Source organism: Somniosus microcephalus, chromosome 28 (genome assembly GCF_052327205.1).
Source record: "Somniosus microcephalus isolate GS21.2 chromosome 28, FLI_Smic_1.0, whole genome shotgun sequence".
NCBI lineage: Eukaryota > Metazoa > Chordata > Chondrichthyes > Squaliformes > Somniosidae > Somniosus > Somniosus microcephalus.
Window position 1 is genome coordinate 427,160 of NC_141014.1, and position 21,422 is coordinate 448,581.

Consider the following 21,422-nt stretch of genomic DNA (forward strand, 5'->3'; position numbering starts at 1 on the left):
AGAGAGATTGGGAGTGTGAGAGAGAGAGATTGCGAGTGTGAGAGAGAGGGAGATTGGGAGTGTGAGAGAGAGATTGGGAGTGTGAGAGAGAGAGAGATTGGGAGTGTACGAGAGAGAGAGATTGGGAGTGTGAGAGAGAGAGACTGGGAGTGTGAGAGATAGAGAGATTGGGAGTGAGAGAGAGAGAGATTGGGAGTGTGAGAGAGAGAGATTGGGAGTGAGAGAGAGAGAGATTGGGAGTGTGAGAGAGAGAGAGATTGGGAGTGTGAGAGAGAGATTGGGAGTGTGAGAGAGAGAGAGACTGGGAGTGTGAGAGAGAGAGATTGGGAGTGTGAGAGAGAGAGATTGGGAGTGTGAGAGAGAGAGATTGGGAGTGTGAGAGAGAGAGATTGGGAGTGTGTGAGAGAGAGAGAGATTGGGAGTGTGAGAGAGAGAGATTGGGAGTGTGAGAGAGAGAGAGATTGGGAGTGTGAGAGAGAGATTGGGAGTGTGAGAGAGAGAGATTGGGAGTGTGAGAGAGAGAGAGATTGGGAGTGTGAGAGAGAGAGAGACTGGGAGTGTGAGAGAGAGAGATTGGGAGTGTGAGAGAGAGAGAGACTGGGAGTGTGAGAGAGAGACTGGGAGTGTGAGAGAGAGAGAGACTGGGAGTGTGAGAGAGAGAGATTGGGAGTGTGAGAGAGAGAGAGACTGGGAGTGTGAGAGAGAGAGACTGGGAGTGTGAGAGAGAGAGAGATTGGGAGTGTGAGAGAGAGAGATTGGGAGTGTGAGAGAGAGAGATTGGGAGTGAGAGAGAGAGAGATTGGGACTGAGAGAGAGAGAGAGAGATTGGGAGTCAGAGAGAGAGAGATTGGGAGTGTGAGAGAGAGAGATTGGGAGTGTGAGAGAGAGAGATTGGGAGTGTGAGAGAGAGAGAGAGAGAGGGAGTGTGAGAGAGAGAGATTGGGAGTGTGAGAGAGAGAGAGAGAGATTGGGAGTGTGAGAGAGACAGAGATTGGGAGTGTGAGAGAGAGATTGGGAGTGTGAGAGAGAGAGAGATTGGGAGTGTGAGAGAGAGAGAGACTGGGAGTGAGCGAGAGAGAGATTGGGATTGTGAGAGAGAGAGATTGGGAGTGTGAGAGAGAGAGATTGGGAGTGTGAGAGAGAGAGATTGGGAGTGAGAGAGAGAGATTGGGAGTGTGAGAGAGAGAGAGATTTGGAGTGTGAGAGAGAGAGATTGGGAGTGTGAGAGAGAGAGATTGCGAGTGTCAGAGAGAGGGAGATTGGGAGTGTGAGAGAGAGATTGGGAGTGTGAGAGAGAGAGAGATTGGGAGTGTATGAGAGAGAGAGATTGGGAGTGTGAGAGAGAGGGACTGGGAGTGTGAGAGATAGAGAGATTGGGAGTGAGAGAGAGAGAGAGATTGGGAGTGTGAGAGAGAGAGATTGGGAGTGAGAGAGAGAGAGATTGGGAGTGAGAGAGAGAGAGATTGGGAGTGTGAGAGAGAGAGATTGGGAGTGTGAGAGAGAGAGATTGGGAGTGTGAGAGAGAGAGAGATTGGGAGAGTGAGAGAGAGAGAGATTGGGAGTGTACGAGAGAGAGAGACTGGGAGTGTGAGAGAGAGAGATTGGGAGTGTGAGAGAGAGAGAGATTGGGAGTGTGAGAGAGAGAGAGAGATTGGGAGTGTGAGAGAGAGAGAGATTGGGAGTGTGAGAGAGAGAGAGATTGGGAGTGTCAGAGAGAGAGATTGGGAGTGTGAGAGAGAGAGAGATTGGGAGTGTGAGAGAGAGATTGGGAGTGTGAGAGAGAGAGAGACTGGGAGTGTGAGAGAGAGAGATTGGGAGTGTGAGAGAGAGAGATTGGAAGTGTGAGAGAGAGAGATTGGGAGTGTGTGAGAGAGAGAGAGATTGGGAGTGTGAGAGAGAGAGATTGGGAGTCTGAGAGAGAGAGAGATTGAGAGTGTGAGAGAGAGATTGGGAGAGTGAGAGAGAGAGATTGGGAGTGTGAGAGAGAGAGATTGGGAGTGTGAGAGAGAGAGATTGGGAGTGTGAGAGAGAGAGAGACTGGGAGTGTGAGAGAGAGAGACTGGGAGTGTGAGAGAGAGAGAGAGATTGGGAGTGTGAGAGAGAGAGATTGGGAGTGTGAGAGAGAGAGATTGGGAGTGAGAGAGAGAGAGATTGGGACTGAGAGAGAGAGAGAGATTGGGAGTGAGAGAGAGAGAGATTGGGAGTGTGAGAGAGAGAGATTGGGAGTGTGAGAGAGAGAGATTGGGAGTGTGAGAGAGAGAGAGAGAGGGAGTGTGAGAGAGAGAGATTGGGAGTGTGAGAGAGAGAGAGATTGGGAGTGTGAGAGAGCGAGAGATTGGGAGTGTGAGAGAGAGAGATTGGGAGTGTGAGAGAGAGAGAGATTGGGAGTGTGAGAGAGAGATTGGGAGTGTGAGAGAGAGAGAGATTGGGAGTGTGAGAGAGAGAGAGACTGGGAGTGAGCGAGAGAGAGATTGGGATTGTGAGAGAGAGAGATTGGGAGTGTGAGAGAGAGATTGGGAGTGTGAGAGAGAGAGATTGGGAGTGAGAGAGAGAGATTGGGAGTGTGAGAGAGAGAGAGATTGGGAGTGTGAGAGAGAGAGATTGGGAGTGTGAGAGAGAGAGATTGCGAGTGTGAGAGAGAGGGAGATTGGGAGTGTGAGAGAGAGATTGGGAGTGTGAGAGAGAGAGAGATTGGGAGTGTACGAGAGAGAGATTGGGAGTGTGAGAGAGAGAGACTGGGAGTGTGAGAGATAGAGAGATTGGGAGTGAGAGAGAGAGAGAGATTGGGAGTGTGAGACAGAGATATTGGGAGTGAGAGAGAGAGAGATTGGGAGTGAGAGAGAGAGAGATTGGGAGTGTGAGAGAGAGAGAGATTGGGAGTGTGAGAGAGAGATTGGGAGTGTGAGAGAGAGAGAGACTGGGAGTGTGAGAGAGAGAGATTGGGAGTGTGAGAGAGAGAGATTGGGAGTGTGAGAGAGAGAGATTGGGAGTGTGAGAGAGAGAGATTGGGAGTGTGTGAGAGAGAGAGAGATTGGGAGTGTGAGAGAGAGAGATTGGGAGTGTGAGAGAGAGAGAGATTGGGAGTGTGAGAGAGAGATTGGGAGTGTGAGAGAGAGAGATTGGGAGTGTGAGAGAGAGAGAGATTGGGAGTGTGAGAGAGAGAGAGACTGGGAGTGTGAGAGAGAGAGATTGGGAGTGTGAGAGAGAGAGAGACTGGGAGTGTGAGAGAGAGAGACTGGGAGTGTGAGAGAGAGAGAGACTGGGAGTGTGAGAGAGAGAGATTGGGAGTGTGAGAGAGAGAGAGACTGGGAGTGTGAGAGAGAGAGACTGGGAGTGTGAGAGAGAGAGAGATTGGGAGTGTGAGAGAGAGAGATTGGGAGTGTGAGAGAGAGAGATTGGGAGTGAGAGAGAGAGAGATTGGGACTGAGAGAGAGAGAGAGAGATTGGGAGTCAGAGAGAGAGAGATTGGGAGTGTGAGAGAGAGAGATTGGGAGTGTGAGAGAGAGAGATTGGGAGTGTGAGAGAGAGAGAGAGAGAGGGAGTGTGAGAGAGAGAGATTGGGAGTGTGAGAGAGAGAGAGATTGGGAGTGTGAGAGAGAGAGAGATTGGGAGTGTGAGAGAGAGATTGGGAGTGTGAGAGAGAGAGAGATTGGGAGTGTGAGAGAGAGAGAGACTGGGAGTGAGCGAGAGAGAGATTGGGATTGTGAGAGAGAGAGATTGGGAGTGTGAGAGAGAGAGATTGGGAGTGTGAGAGAGAGAGATTGGGAGTGAGAGAGAGAGATTGGGAGTCTGAGAGAGAGAGAGATTGGGAGTGTGAGAGAGAGAGATTGGGAGTGTGAGAGAGAGAGATTGCGAGTGTGAGAGAGAGGGAGATTGGGAGTGTGAGAGAGAGATTGGGAGTGTGAGAGAGAGAGAGATTGGGAGTGTATGAGAGAGAGAGATTGGGAGTGTGAGAGAGAGAGATTGGGAGTGAGAGAGAGAGATTGGGAGTGTGAGAGAGAGAGAGATTGGGAGTGTGAGAGAGAGAGATTGGGAGTGTGAGAGAGAGAGATTGCGAGTGTGAGAGAGAGGGAGATTGGGAGTGTGAGAGAGAGATTGGGAGTGTGAGAGAGAGAGAGATTGGGAGTGTACGAGAGAGAGATTGGGAGTGTGAGAGAGAGAGACTGGGAGTGTGAGAGATAGAGAGATTGGGAGTGAGAGAGAGAGAGAGATTGGGAGTGTGAGACAGAGATATTGGGAGTGAGAGAGAGAGAGATTGGGAGTGAGAGAGAGAGAGATTGGGAGTGTGAGAGAGAGAGAGATTGGGAGTGTGAGAGAGAGATTGGGAGTGTGAGAGAGAGAGAGATGGGTGTGTGAGAGAGAGAGATTGGGAGTGTGAGAGAGAGAGATTGGGAGTGTGAGAGAGAGATTGGGAGTGTGAGAGAGAGAGATTGGGTGTGTGTGAGAGAGAGAGATTGGGAGTGTGAGAGAGAGAGATTGGGAGTGTGAGAGAGAGAGAGATTGGGAGTGTGAGAGAGAGATTGGGAGTGTGAGAGAGAGAGATTGGGAGTGTGAGAGAGAGAGAGATTGGGAGTGTGAGAGAGAGAGAGACTGGGAGTGTGAGAGAGAGAGATTGGGAGTGTGAGAGAGAGAGAGACTGGCAGTGTGAGAGAGAGAGACTGGGAGTGTGAGAGAGAGAGAGACTGGGAGTGTGAGAGAGAGAGATTGGGAGTGTGAGAGAGAGAGAGACTGGGAGTGTGAGAGAGAGAGACTGGGAGTGTGAGAGAGAGAGAGAGATTGGGAGTGTGAGAGAGAGAGATTGGGAGTGTGAGAGAGAGAGATTGGGAGTGAGAGAGAGAGAGATTGGGACTGAGAGAGAGAGAGAGAGATTGGGAGTCAGAGAGAGAGAGATTGGGAGTGTGAGAGAGAGAGATTGGGAGTGTGAGAGAGAGAGATTGGGAGTGTGAGAGAGAGAGAGAGAGAGGGAGTGTGAGAGAGAGAGATTGGGAGTGTGAGAGAGAGAGAGATTGGGAGTGTGAGAGAGAGAGAGATTGGGAGTGTGAGAGAGAGATTGGGAGTGTGAGAGAGAGAGAGATTGGGAGTGTGAGAGAGAGAGAGACTGGGAGTGAGCGAGAGAGAGATTGGGATTGTGAGAGAGAGAGATTGGGAGTGTGAGAGAGAGAGATTGGGAGTGTGAGAGAGAGAGATTGGGAGTGAGAGAGAGAGATTGGGAGTCTGAGAGAGAGAGAGATTGGGAGTGTGAGAGAGAGAGATTGGGAGTGTGAGAGAGAGAGATTGCGAGTGTGAGAGAGAGGGAGATTGGGAGTGTGAGAGAGAGATTGGGAGTGTGAGAGAGAGAAAGATTGGGAGTGTATGAGAGAGAGAGATTGGGAGTGTGAGAGAGAGAGACTGGGAGTGTGAGAGATAGAGAGATTGGGAGTGAGAGAGAGAGAGAGATTGGGAGTGTGAGAGAGAGAGATTGGGAGTGAGAGAGAGAGAGATTGGGAGTGAGAGAGAGAGAGATTGGGAGTGTGAGAGAGAGAGATTGGGAGTGTGAGAGAGAGAGATTGAGAGTGTGAGAGAGAGAGAGATTGGGAGAGTGAGAGAGAGAGAGATTGGGAGTGTACGAGAGAGAGAGACTGGGAGTGTGAGAGAGAGAGACAGATTGGGTGTGTGAGAGAGAGAGATTGGGAGTGTGAGAGAGAGAGATTGGGAGTGTGAGAGAGAGAGAGATTGGGAGTGTGAGAGAGAGAGAGATTGGGAGTGTGAGAGAGAGAGAGATTGGGAGTGTGAGAGAGAGAGATTGGGAGTGTGAGAGAGAGAGAGATTGGGAGTGTGAGAGAGAGAGAGATTGGGAGTGTGAGAGAGACAGATTGGGAGTGTGACAGAGAGAGATCTCAGTATAGCACAATCCCCGGTCTCCGTACAGTACAATCCCCGGTCCCAGTATAGCTCAATCCATGTCCCAGTACAGCACAATCCCCGGTCCCACTATAGCACAATCCCCGGTCCCAGTATAGCACAATCCCCGGTCTCAGTATAGCACAATCACTGGTCTCAGTACAGCACAATTTCCGGTCTCAGTATAGCACAATCCCCGGTCTCAGTATAGTACAATCCCCAGTCTCAGTATAGCACAAACCACGGTCCCAGTATAGCACAATCACCGGTCTCAGTATAGCACAATCCCTGGTCTCAGTATAGCACAATCCCCAGACTCAGTATAACACAAAACCTGGTTTCAGTACAGCACAATACCCGGTCTCACTATATAGCACAATCGAAGATCTCAGTATAGCACAATCCCCGGTCTCCGTACAGCACAATCCCTGGTCCCAGTATAGCTCAATCCATGGTCCCAGTACAGCACAGCCCCGGTCCCAGTATAGCACAATCCCCGGTCCCAGTATAGCACAATCCCCGGTCTCCGTATAGCACAATCACCGGTCTCAGTACAGCACAATTCCCGGTCTCTGCCTAGCACAATCCTCGGTCTCAGTAAAGCACAATCCCCTGTCCCAGTATAGTACAATCCCCAGTCTCAGTATAGCACAATCCCCGGTCTCAGGATAGCACAATCACCGGTCTCAGTACAGCACAATCCCCGGTCTCAGTATAGCACAATGCCCAGTCTCAATATAGCACAATCCCCGATCCCAGTATAGCACAATCCCCAGTCTCAGTATAACACAAACCCCGGTTTCAGTACAGCACAATACCCGGTCTCAGTATAGCACAATCGAAGATCTCAGTATAGCACAAACCCGGTCTCCGTACAGCACAATCCCCGGTCCCAGTATAGCTCAATCCATGGTCCCAGTACAGCACAATCTCCGGTCCCAGTATAGCACAATCCCCGGTCCCAGTATAGCACAATCCTCGGTCTCAGTATAGCACAATCACCGGTCTCAGTACAGCACAATTCCCGGTCTCAGTATAGCACAATCCCCGGTCTCAGTAAAGCACAATCCCCGGTCCCAGTATAGTGCAATCCCCAGTCTCAGTATAGCATAATACCCGGTCTCAGGATAGCACAATCACCGGTCTCCGTACAGCACAATCCCCGGTCTCAGTATAGCACAATCCCCGGTCTCAGTGTAACACAAACCACGGTCTCATTACAGCACAATCCCCAGTCTCAGTATAGCACAATCCACTTTCTCAGTATAGCACAATCCCCGGTCTCAGTATAGCACAATCGCCGGTCTCTATAGCACAATACCCGGTCCCAGTATAGCACAATCCCCAGTCTCAGTATAACACAAACCCCGGATTCAGTACAGCACAATACCTGGTCTCAGTATAGCTCAATCCATGTCCCAGTACAGCACAATCCCCGGTCCCACTATAGCACAATCGAAGATCTCAGTATAGCACAAACCCCGGTTTCCATACAGGACAATCCCCGGTCCCAGTATAGCTCAATCCATGTCCCAGTACAGCACAATCCCCGGTCCCACTATAGCACAATCCCCGGTAACAGTATAGCACAATCCCCGGTCTCAGTAAAGCACAATCCCCGGTCCCAGTATAGTGCAATCCCCAGTCTCAGTATAGCATAATACCCGGTCTCAGGATAGCACAATCACCGGTCTCCGTACAGCACAATCCCCGGTCTCAGTATAGCACAATCCCCGGTCTCAGTGTAACACAAACCACGGTCTCATTACAGCACAATCCCCAGTCTCAGTATAGCACAATCCACTTTCTCAGTATAGCACAATCCCCGGTCTCAGTATAGCACAATCGCCGGTCTCTATAGCACAATACCCGGTCCCAGTATAGCACAATCCCCAGTCTCAGTATAACACAAACCCCGGATTCAGTACAGCACAATACCTGGTCTCAGTATAGCTCAATCCATGTCCCAGTACAGCACAATCCCCGGTCCCACTATAGCACAATCGAAGATCTCAGTATAGCACAAACCCCGGTTTCCATACAGGACAATCCCCGGTCCCAGTATAGCTCAATCCATGTCCCAGTACAGCACAATCCCCGGTCCCACTATAGCACAATCCCCGGTAACAGTATAGCACAATCCCCGGTCTCAGTATAGCACAATCACCGGTCTCAGTACAGCACAATTTCCGGTCTCAGTATAGCACAATCCCCGGTCTCCGTATAGTACAATCCCCAGTCTCAGTATAGCACAAACCCCGGTCCCAGTATAGCACAATCTCCGGTCCCAGTATAGCACAATCCTCTGTCCCAGTATAGCACAATCCCCGGTCTAAGTACAGCACAATTACCTGTCTCAGTATAGCACAATCCCTGGTCTCAGTACAGCACAATCACCGGTCTCAGTATAGCACAATCCCCGGTCTCAGTATAGCACAATCCAAGGCCCCAGTATAGCACAACCCCCGGTCCCAGAATAGCATAATCCCCGGTCTCCGTATAACACAATCACCGGTCTCAGTATAGCACAATCCCCGGTCTCAGTATAACACAAACCCCGGTCTCATTACAGCACAATCCCCGGTCTCAGTGTAGCACAATCCACGGTCTCAGTATAGCACAGCCCCCGGTCCAAGTATAGCACAATCGCCGGTCTCTATAGCACAATACCCGGTCTCAGTACAGCACAATCGAAGATCTCAGTATAGCACAATCTCTGGTCTCAGTACAGCACAATCCCTGGTCCCAATATAGCACAATCCACGGTCCCAGTACAGCACAATCCCCGCTCCCAGTATAGCACAATCCCCGGTCCCAGTATAGCACAATCCACGGTCTCAGTATAGCTCAATCTCCGGTCTCAGTACAGCACAATTCCCAGTCTCAGTATAGCACAATCCCCGCTCCCAGTATAGCACAATCCCCGGTCCCAGTATAGCACAAGCCACGGTCTCAGTATAGCTCAATCTCCGGTCTCAGTACAGCACAATCCCCGGTCTCAGTATAGCACAATCCCCGGTCTCAGTAAAGCACAATCCCCGGTCCCAGTATAGTACAATCCCCAGTCTCAGTATAGCACAATCCCCGGTCGCAGTATAGCACCATCGCTGATCCCACTATAGCACAATCCCCGGTCTCAGAATAGCACAATCCCCGGTCTCAGTGTAGTACAATCCCCGGTCTCAGTATAGCACAATCCCCGGTCTCAGTATAGCACCATCCCTGGTCTGAGTAAAGCACCATCCCCGGTCCCAGTATAGCACAATCCCCGGTCCCAGTGTTGCACAATCCCCGGTCTCAGTATAGCACAATCCCCGGTCTCAGTATAGCACAAACCCTGGTCTCACAATAGCACAATCCGAGGTCCCAGTATAGCACAATCCCCGATCCCAGTATAGCACAATCCCCGGTCTCAGTAGAGCTCAATCCCCGGTCTCAGTACAGCACAATCCCCAGTCTCAGTATAGCACAATCCCCAGTCTCAGTATAGCACAATCCCCGGTCTCAGTATAGCACAATCCCCGGTCCCAGTATTGCACAATCCCCGGTCTCAGTATAGCACAATCCCCGGTCTCAGTATAGCACAATCCCCGGTCTCAGTACAGCACAATTCCCAATCTCAGTATAGCACAATCCCCGGTCTCAGTAAAGCACCATCCCCGGTCCCAGTATAGTGCAATCCCCAGTCTCAGTATAGCACAATACCCAGTCTCAGGATAGCACAATCACCGGTCTCCATACAGCACAATCCCCGGTCTCAGTATAGCACAATCCCCGGTCTCAGTATAGCACAATCCACGTTCTCAGTATAGCACAATCCCCGGTCCCAGAAAAGCATAATCCCCGGTCTCAGTATAGCAGAATCCACGGTGTCAGTATAGCACAATCCCCGGTCTCAGTATAGCACAATCGCCGGTCTCTATAGCACAATACCCGGTCCCAGTATAGCACAATCCCCAGATTCAGTATAACACAAACCCTGGTTTCCGTACAGCACAATACCCGGTCTCAGTATAGCACAATCGAAGATCTCAGTATAGCACAATACCCGGTCTCCGTACAGCACAATCCCCGGTCCCAGTATAGCTCAATCCATGGTCCCAGTACAGCACAGCCCCAGTCCCAGTATAGCACAATCCCCGGTCCCAGTATAGCACAATCCCCGGTCTCCGTATAGCACAATCACCAGTCTCAGTACAGCACCATTCCCGGTCTCTGTATAGCACAATCCCCGGTCTCAGTAAAGCACAATCCCCTGTCCCAGTATAGTACAATCCCCAGTCTCAGTATAGCGCAATCCCCGGTCTCAGGATAGCACAATCACCGGTCTCAGTACAGCACAATCCCCGCTCTCAGTATAGCACAATGCCCAGTCTCAATATAGCACAATCCCCGGTCCCAGTATAGCACAATACCCGGTCTCAGCATAGCACAATCGAAGATCTCAGTATAGCACAATCCCCGGTCTCCGTACAGCACAATCCCCGGTCCCAGTATAGCTCAATCCATGGTCCCAGTACAGCACAATCTCCGCTCCCAGTATAGCACAATCCCCGGTCCCAGGATAGCACAATCCCCGGTCTCAGTATAGCACAATTACCGGTCTCAGTACAGCACAATACCCGGTCTCAGGATAGCACAAACACCGGTCTCCGTACAGCACAATCCCCGGTCTCACTATAGCACAATCCCCGCTCTCAGTATAACACAAACCACAGTCTCATTACAGCACAATCCCCGGTCTCAGTATAGCACAATCCACGTTCTCAGTATAGCACAATCCCCGGTCTCAGAATAGCACAATCCCCGGTCTCACTATAGCACAATCCCCGCTCTCAGTGTAACACAAACCACGGTCTCATTACAGCACAATCCCCGGTCTCAGTATAGTACAATCCCCGGTCTCAGTATAGCACAATCCCCGGTCTCAGTATAGCACCATCCCTGGTCTGAGTAAAGCACCATCCCCGGTCCCAGTATAGCACAATCCCCGGTCCCAGTGTTGCACAATCCCCGGTCTCAGTATAGCACAATCCCCGGTCTCATAGATACATAGATACATAGAAGATAGGAGCAGGAGTAGGCCATTCGGCCCTTCGTGCCTGCTCCGCCATTTAATGAGATCATGGCTGATCCTTTAATTCAGTATCCCGTCCCCGCCTTCTCTCCGTAACCCTTAACCCCTTTTGCCCGTAGAAATATATCTAATTCCCTCTTAAATATATTTAATGAGCTGGCGTACACTGCCCTCTGTGGCAATGAGTTCCACAGGTTCACCACTCTCTGAGTGAAGAAATTCCCCCTCATCTCTGTCCTAAATGGTTTAGCCCTTATCCTTAAATTATGTCCTCTAGTTCTGTTCTCACCCGCCAAGGGAAACATTCCTTCTGCATCCAGTCTGTCTAGACCTGTCAGAATTTTATACACTTCTATGAGGTCCCCTCTCAATCTTCTAAACTCCAGTGTGTACATCCCTAAACTACATAGTCTCTCCTCATAGGTCATTCCCGCCATTCCTGGTATCAGCCTGGTGAATCGCCGCTGCACCACCTCCATGGCAAGAACATCCTTCCTCAGATGAGGCGACCAAAACTGTACACAGTACTCGAGGTGTGGTCTCACCAGTGCCCTGTACAGCTGCAGCAAGGTATCCCTGTTCCTGTATTCTAACCCTTTTGCTATGAAGGCCAGCATACCGTTTGCCTTCTTGACCGCCTGTTGCACCTGCATGCTCGCCTTCAGTGACTGGTGTACAAGAACACCCAGGTCTCTCTGTACTTCCCCCTCTCCCAATCTATTGCCATTTAAATAATAATTTGCCCTCCCGTTCCTGCACCCAAGGTGGATAACACAGTATAGCACAAACCCTGGTCTCAGTATAGCACAATCCGAGGTCCCAGGATAGCACAATCCCCGATCCCAGTATAGCACAATCCCCGGTCTCAGTATAGCACCATCCCTGGTCTGAGTACAGCACCATCCCCGGTCCCAGTATAGCACAATCCCCGGTCCCAGTTTTGCACAATCCCCGGTCTCAGTATAGCACAATCCCCGATCTCAGTATAGCACAAACCCTGGTCTCAGTATAGCACAATCCGAGGTCCCAGTATAGCACAATCCCCGATCCCAGTATAGCACAATCCCCGGTCTCAGTATAGCTCAATCCCCGGTCTCAGTACAGCACAATCCCCAGTCTCAGTGCAGCACAATCCCCGGTCTCAGTATAGCACAATCCCCGGTCTCAGCATTGCACAATCCCCGGTCCCAGTATTGCACAATCCCCGGTCACAGTATAGCACAATCCCCAGTCGCAGTACAGCACAATCCCCGGTCTCAGTATAGCACAAGCCACGGTCTCAGTATAGCACAACCCCGGTCACAGTATAGCACAATCCCCGGTCTCAGTATAGCACAATCCCCGGTCTCAGTATAGCACAATCCCCAGTCTCATTATAGCACAATCCCAGAATCCCAGTATAGCACAATCCCCGGTCCCAGTATAGCATAATCCCCGGTCTCAGTATAGCACAATCCACGGTGTCAGTATAGCACAATCCCCGGTCTCAGTAAAGCACAATCGCCGGTCTCTATAGCACAATACCCAGTCCCAGTATAGCACAATCCCCAAACTCAGTATAACACAAACCCTGGGTTCAGCACAGCACAATACCCGGTCTCAGTGTAGCACAATCGAAGATCTCAGTATAGCACAATCCCCGGTCTCCGTACAGCACAATCCCCGGTCCCAGTATCGCTCAATCCATGGTTCCAGTACAGCACAATCTCCGGTCCCAGTATAGCACAATCCCCGGTCCCAGTATAGCACAATCCCTGGTCTCAGTATAGCACAATCACCGGTCTCAGTACAGCACAATTCCCAGTCTCAGTATAGCACAATCCCCGGTCTCAGTAAAGCACAATCCCCAGTCCTAGTATAGTGCAATCCCCAGTCTCAGTATAGCACAATACCCGGTCTCAGGATAGCACAATCACCGGTCTCCGTACAGCACAATCCCCGGTCTCAGTATAGCACAATCCCCGGTCTCAGTGTAACACAAACGACGGTCTCATTACAGCACAATCCCCGGTCTCAGTATAGCACAATCCACGTTCTCAGTATAGCACAATCCCCGGTTCCAGTACAGCATAATCCCCGGTCTCAGTATAGCAGAATCCACGGTGTCAGTATAGCACAATCCCCGGTCTCAGTATAGCACAATCGCCGGTCTCTAGAGCACAATACCCGGTCCCAGTATAGCACAATCCCCAGATTCAGTATAACACAAACCCTGGTTTCAGTACAGCACAATACCCGGTCTCAGTATAGCACAATCGAAGATCTCAGTGTAGCACAATCCCCGGTCTCCGTACAGCACAATCCCCGGTCCCAGTATAGCTCAATCCATGGTCCCAGTACAGCACAGCCCCGGTCCCAGTATAGCACAATCCCCGGTCCCAGTATAGCACAATCCCCTGTCTCCATATAGCACAATCACCGGTCTCAGTACAGCAGAATTCCCGGTCTCTGCATAGCACAATCCCCGGTCTCAGTAAAGCACAATCCCCTGTCCCAGTATAGTACAATCCCCAGTCTCAGTATCGCGCAATCCCCGGTCTCAGGATAGCACAATCACCGGTCTCAGTACAGCACAATCCCCGCTCTCAGTATAGCACAATGCCCAGTCTCAATATAGCACAATCCCCGGTCCCAGTATAGCAAAATCCCCAGTCTCAGTATAACACAAACCCCGGTTTCAGTACAGCACAATACCCGGTCTCACCATAGCACAATCGAAGATCTCAGTATAGCACAATCCCCGGCCTCCATACAGCACAATCCCCGGTCCCAGTATAGCTCAATCCATGGTCCCAGTACAGCACAATCTCCGGTCCCAGTATAGCACAATCCCCAGTCCCAGTATAGCACAATCCCCGGGCTCAGTATAGCACAATCACCGGTCTCAGTACAGCACAATTCCCGGTCTCAGGAAAGCACAATCCCCGGTCTCAGTAAAGCACAATCCCCGGTCCCAGTATAGTGCAATCCCCAGTCTCAGTATAGCACAATACCCGGTCTCAGGATACCACAAACACCGGTCTCCGTACAGCACAATCCCCGGTCTCACTATAGCACAATCCCCGCTCTCAGTGTAACACAAACCACGGTCTCATTACAACACAATCCCCGGTCTCAGAAAAGCACAATCCACGTTCTCAGTCGAGCACAATCCCCGGTCTCAGAATAGCACAATCGCCGGTCTCTATAGCACAATACCCGGTCCCAGTATAGCACAATCCACAGTCTCAGTATAACACAAACCATGGATTCAGTACAGCACAATACCTGGTCTCAGTATAGCACAATCGAAGATCTCAGTGTAGCACAATCCCCGGTCTCCGTACAGCACAATCCCCGGTCCCAGTATAGCTCAATCCATGTCCCAGTACAGCACAATCCCCGGTCCCACTATAGCACAATCCCCGGTCCCAGTATAGCACAATCCCCGGTCTCAGTACAGCACAATCACCGGTCTCAGTACAGCACAATTTCCGGTCTCAGTATAGCACAATCCCCGGTCTCAGTATAGTACAATCCCCAGTCTCAGTATAGCACAAACCCCGGTCCCAGTATAGCACAATCTCCGGTCCCAGTATAGCACAATCCCCGGTCTCAGTATAGCACAATCCCCGGTCTCAGTATAGCACAATCCCCGGTCTCAGTATAGCACAATCCCAGGTCCAGTATAGCATAATCCCCAGTCTCCGTATAACACAATCACCGGTCTCAGTATAACACAAACCTCGGTCTCATTACAGCACAAGCCCAGGTCTCAGTATAGCACAATCCACGGTCTCAGTATAGCACAACCCCCGGTATCAGTATAGCATAAACACCGGTCTCTATAGCACAATACCCGGTCCCAGTATTGCACAATTCCCAGTCTCAGTATAACATAAACCCCGGTCTCAGTACAGCACAATACCCGGTCTCAGGATAGCACAATCGAAGATCTCAGGATAGCACAATCGCTGGTCTCAGTACAGCACAATCCCTGGTCCCAATATAGCACAATCCGCGGTCCCAGTACAGCACAATCCCCGGTCCCAGTATAGCACAATCCACGGTCTCAGTATAGCACAATCTCCGGTCTCAGTACAGCACAATTCCCAGTCTCAGTACAGCACAATCCCCGGTCTCAGTAAAGCACAATCCCCGGTCCCAGAATAGTACAATCCCCAGTCTCAGTATAGCACAATCCCCGGTCCCAGTATAGCACCATCGCTGATCCCACTATAGCACAATCCCCGGTCTCAGAATAGCACAATCCCCGGTCTCAGTGTAGTACAATCCCCGATCTCAGTATAGCACAATCCCCAGTCCCAGTATAGCACCATCCCTGGTCTGAGTACAGCACCATCCCCGGTCCCAGTATCGCACAATCCCCGGTCCCAGTGTAGCACAATCCCCAGTCTCAGTATAGCACAATCCCCGGTCTCAGTATAGCACAAACCCTGGTCTCAGTATAGCACAATCGTAGGTCCCAGTATAGTACAATCCCCGATCCCAGTATAGCACAATCCCCGGTCTCAGTATAGCTCAATCCCCGGTCTCAGTACAGCACAATCCCCAGTCTCAGTATAGCACAATCCCCGGTCTCAGTATAGCACAATCCCCGGTCTCAGTATAGCACACTCCCCGGTCCCAGTATTGCACAATCCCCGGTCTCAGTATAGCAAAATCCCCGGTCGCAGTACAGCACAATCCCCGGTCTCAGGATAGCACAACCCCCGGTCTCAGTATAGCACAAGCCACGGTCTCAGTATAGCAGAATTCCCGGTCACAGTATAGCACAATCCCCGGTCTCAGTATAGCACAATCCCCGGTCTCAGTATAGCACAATCCCCGGTCTCAGTATAGCACAATCCCTGGTCTCAGTATAGCACAATCCACGGTGTCAGTATAGCACAATCCCCGGTCTCAGTATAGCACAATCGCCGGTCTCTATAGCACAATACCCGGTCCCAGTATAGCACAATCCCCAGTCTCAGTATAACACAAACCCTGGTTTCAGTACAGCACAATACCCGGTCTCAGTACAGCCCAATCCCCGGTCACAGTATAGCAAAATCCCCGGTCGCAGTACAGCACAATCCCCGGTCTCAGGATAGCACAACACCCGGTCTCAGTATAGCACAAGCCACGGTCTCAGTATAGCAGAATTCCCGGTCACAGTATAGCACAATCCCCGGTCTCAGTAAAGCACAATCCCCGGTCTCAGTATAGCACAATCCCCGGTCCCAGTATAGCTCAATCCATGTTCCCAGTACAGCACAATCCCCAGTCCCAGTATAGCACAAACCCCAGTCCCAGTATAGCACAATCCCCGGTCTGAGTACAGCACAATTCCCGGCCTCAGTATAGCACAAACCCCGGTCTCAGTAAAGCAAAATCCCCGGTCCCAGTATAGTGCAATCCCCAGTCTCAGTATAGCACAATACCCGGTCTCAGGATAGCACAATCTCCGGTCTCCTTACAGCACAATCCCCGGTCTCAGTATAGCAAAATCAACGGTCTTAATGTAACACAAACCACGGTCTCATTACAGCACAATCCCCGGTCTCAGTATAGCACAATCCACGGTCTCAGTATAGCGCCATCCCTGGTCTCAGTATAGCACAATCGCCGGTCTCTATAGCACAATACCCGGTCCCAGTATAGCACAATCCCCAGTCTCAGTATAACACAAACCCCGGATTCAGTACAGCACAATACCCGGTCTCAGTATTGCACAATCGAAGATCTCAGTATAGCACAAACCCGGTCTCCGTACAGCAGAATCCCCGGTCCCAGTATAGCACAATCCCCGGTCCCAGTATAGCATAATCCCCGGTCTCAGTATAGCACAATCCACGGTGTCATTATAGCACAATCCCCGGTCTCAGTATAGCACAATCGCCGGCCTCTATAGCACAATACCCGGTCCCAGTATAGCACAATACCCGGTCTCAGTAAAGCACAATCCCCGGTCTCCGTACAGCACAATCCCCGGTCCCAGTATAACTCAATCCATGGTCCCAGTACCGCACAATCTCCGGTCCCAGTATAGCACAATCCACGGTTCCAGTATCGCACAATCCCCAGTCTCAGTATAGCACAATCACCGGTCTCAGTACAGCACAATTCCCGGCCTCAGTATAGCACAATCCCCGGTCTCAGTAATGCACAATCCCTGGTCCCAGTATAGTACAATCCCCAGTCTCAGTATAGCACAATACCCGGTCTCAGGATAGCACAATCACCGGTCTCCGTACAGCACAATCCCCGGTCTCAGTATAGCTCAATCCATGGTCCCAGTACAGCACAATCCCCGGTCCCAGTATAGCAAAATCCCCGGTCTCAGTATAGCACAATCCCAGGTCCCAGTATAGCACAATCCCCGGTCTCAGTACAGCACAATCGCCGGTCTCAGTACAGCACAATCGCCGGTCTCTATAGCACAATACCCGGCCCCAGTATAGCACAATCCCCAGTCTCAGTATAACACAAACACTGATTTCAGTACAGCACAATACCCGGTCTCAGTACAGCACAATCGAAGATCTCATTATAGCACAATCAACAGTCTCCGTACAGCACAATCCCTGGTCCCAGTATCGCTCAATCCATGGTCCCAGTACAGCACAATCCCCGGTCCCAGTATAGCACAATCCCCGGTCCCAGTATAGCACAATCCCCGGTCTCCGTATAGCACAATCCCCGGTCCCAGTATAGTGCAATCCCTAGTCTCAGTATAGCACAATACCCGGTCTCAGGATAGCACAATCTCCGGTCTCCGTACAGCACAATCCCCGGTCTCAGTATAGCAGAATCCCCAGTCTTAGTGTAACACAAACCACGGTCTCATTACAGCACAATCCCCGGTCTCAGTATAGCACAATCCACGGTCTCAGTATAGCACAATCCCCGGTCTCAGTATAGCACAATCGCCGGTCTCTATAGCACAATAACCGGTCCCAGTATAGCACAATCCCCAGTCTCAGTATAACACAAACCCCGGATTCAGTACAGCACAATACCCGGTCTCAGTATAGCACAATCGAAGATCTCAGTATAGCACAATCCCCGGTCTCCGTACAGCACAATCCCCGGTCCCAGTATAGCTCAATCCATGTCCCAGTACAGCACAATCCCCGGTCCCACTATAGCACAATCCCCGGTCCCAGTATAGCATAATCCCCGGTCTCAGTATGGCACAATCCACGGTGTCATTATAGCACAATCCCCGGTCTCAGTATAGCACAATCGCCGGTCTCTATAGCACAATACCCGGTCCCAGTATAGCACAATACCCAGTCTCAGTATAGCACAATCGAAGATCTCAGTATAGCACAAACCCCGGTCTCCGTACAGCACAATCCCCGGTCCCAGTATAGCTCTATCCATGGTCCCAGTACAGTACAATCTCCGGTCCCAGTATAGCACAATCCCCGGTCCCAGTATAGCACAATCCCCGGTCTCAGTATAGCACAATCACCGGTCTCAGTACAGCACAATTCCCGGCCTCAGTATAGCACAATCCCCGGTCTCAGTAAAGCACAATCCCCGGTCCCAGTATAGTACAATCCCCAGTCTCAGTATAGCACAATACCCGGTCTCAGGATAGCACAATCACCGGTCTCCGTACAGCACAATCCCCAGTCCCAGTATAGCTCAATCCATGGTCCCAGTACAGCACAAACCCCGGTCCCAGTATAGGACAATCCCCGGTCTCAGTATAGCACTATCCCCGGTCCAGGTATAGCACAATCCCCGGTCCCGGTATAGCACAATTCCCGGTCCCAGTACAGCACAACCCCGTTCTCAATACAGCACAATCCCCGGTCTCAGTATAGCACAATCCCCGGTCTCAGTGTAGAACAATCCCCGATCACAGTATAGCACAATCCCCGGTCTCAGTATAGCACCATCCCCGGTCTCAGTAAAGCACCATCCCCGCTCCCAGTATAGCACAATCCCTGGTCCCAGTGTAGCACAATCCCCGGTCTCAGTATAGCGCAATCCCCGGTCTCAGTATAGCACAATCCCCGGTTTTGGTATAAGACAATCCCAGGTCCCAGTATAGCACAATCCCCGATCCCAGTATAGCCCAATCCCCGATCTCAGTATCGCACAATCTCCGGTCTCAGTACAGCACAATCCCCACTCTCAGTATAGCAAAATCCCTTGTCGCAGTATAGCACAATCCCCGGTCCCAGTATTGCACAATCCCCGGTCTCAGTACAGCACCATCCCCTGTCTCAGTATAGCACAATACCCGGTCGCAGTACAGCACAATCCCCGGTCTCAGGATAGCACAAACCCCGGTCTCAGTATAGCACAAGCCACGGTCTCAGTATAGCACAATCCCCGGTCTCAGTATAGCACAATCCCCGGTCTCAGTATAGCACAATCCCCGGTCTCAGTATAGCACAATCCCCGGTCTCAGTATAGCACAATCCCCGGTCTCAGTATAGCACAATCCCAGGTACAAGTTTAGCACAATCCCCGATCCCAGTATAGCATAATACCCGGTCTCAGTCTAACACAATCCCCGGTCTCAGTATAGCACAATCCCCGGTCTCAGTGTAACACAAACCACTGTCTCATTACAGCACAATCCCCGTCTCAGTATAGCACAATCCACGGTCTCAGTATAGCACAATCGCCGGTCTCAGTATAGCACAATCGCCGGTCTCTATAGCACAATACCCGGTCCCAGTATAGCACAATCCCCAGTCTCAGTATAACACAAAACCCGGATTCAGTACAGCACAATACCCGGTCTCAGTATAGCACAATACCCGGTCTCAGTATAGCACAATCGAAGATCTCAGTATAGCACAATCCCCGGTCTCCGTACAGCACAATCCCCGGTCCCAGTATTGCTCAATCTATGGTCCCAGTATAGCACAATCCCCAGTCCCAGTATAGCACAATCCCCGGTCTCCATATAGCACAATCACCGGTCTCAGTACAGCACAATTCCTGGTCTCTGTATAGCACAATCCCCGGTCTCAGTAAAGCACTATCCCCTGTCCCAGTACAGTACAATCCCCAGTCTCAGTATAGCACAATCTCCGGTCTCAGGATAGCACAATCACCGGTCTCAGTACAGCACAATTCCCGGTCTCAGTATAGCACAATCCTCGGTCTCAGTAAAGCGCAATCCCCGGTCCCAGTATAGTGCAATCCCCAGTCTCAGTATAGCAAAATACGCGGTCTCTGGATAGCACAATCGCCGGTCTCCATACAGCACAATCCCCGGTCTCAGTATAGCACAACCCCCGGTCTCCGTATAGCACAATCACCGGTCTCAGTACAGCACAATTCCCGGTCTCTGTATAGCACAATCCCCGGTCTCAGTAAAGCACTAACCCCTGTCCCAGTATAGTACAATCCCCAGTCTCAGTATAGCACAATCTCCGGTCTCAGGATAGCACAATCACCGGTCTCAGTACAGCACAATTCCCGGTCTCAGTATAGCACAATCCCCGGTCTCAGTAAAGCACAATCCCCGGTCCCAGTATAGTGCAATCCCCAGTCTCAGTATAGCAAAATACGCGGTCTCAGGATAGCACAATCTCCGGTCTCCATACAGCACAATCCCCGGTCTCAGTATAGCACAATCCCCGGTCTTAGTGTAACACAAACCACGGTCTCATTACAGCACAATCCCCGGTCTCAGTATAGCACAATCCACGGTCTCAGTATAGCACAATCCCCGGTCTCAGTATAGCACAATCGCCGGTCTCTATAGCACAATACCCGGTCCCAGTATAGCACAATCCCCAGTCTCAGTATAACACAAACCCCGGATTCAGTACAGCACAATACCCGGTCTCAGTATAGCACAATCGAAGATCTCAGTATAGCACAATCCCCGGTCTCCGTACAGCACAATCCCCGGTCCCAGTATTGCTCAATCCATGTCCCAGTACAGCACAATCCCCGGTCCCACTATAGCACAATCCCCGGTCCCAGTATAGCACAATCCCTGGCGTGAGTATAGCACAATCACCGGTCTCAGTACAGCTCAATCCCCGGTCACAGTATAGCACAATCCCCGGTCTCAGTATAGCACAATCCCCGGTCTCAGTATAGCACAACCCACGGTCTCAGTATAGCACAATCCCAGGTCCCAGTATAGCACAATCCCCAGTCCCAGTATAGCATAATCCCCGGTCTCAGTATAGCACAATCCACGGTGTCTATATAGCACAATCCCCGGTATCAGTATAGCACAATCGCCGGTCTCTATAACACAATACCCGGTCCCAGTATAGCACAATACCCGGTCTCAGTATAGCACAATCGAAGATCTCAGTCTAGCACAATCCCCGGTCTCCGTACAGCACAATCCCCGGTCCCAGTATAGCTCAATACATGGTCCCAGTACAGTACAATCTCCGGTCCCAGTATAGCACAATCCCCGGTCCCAGTATAGCACAATCCCCGGTCTCAGTATAGCACCATCACCGGTCTCAGTACAGCACAATTCCCG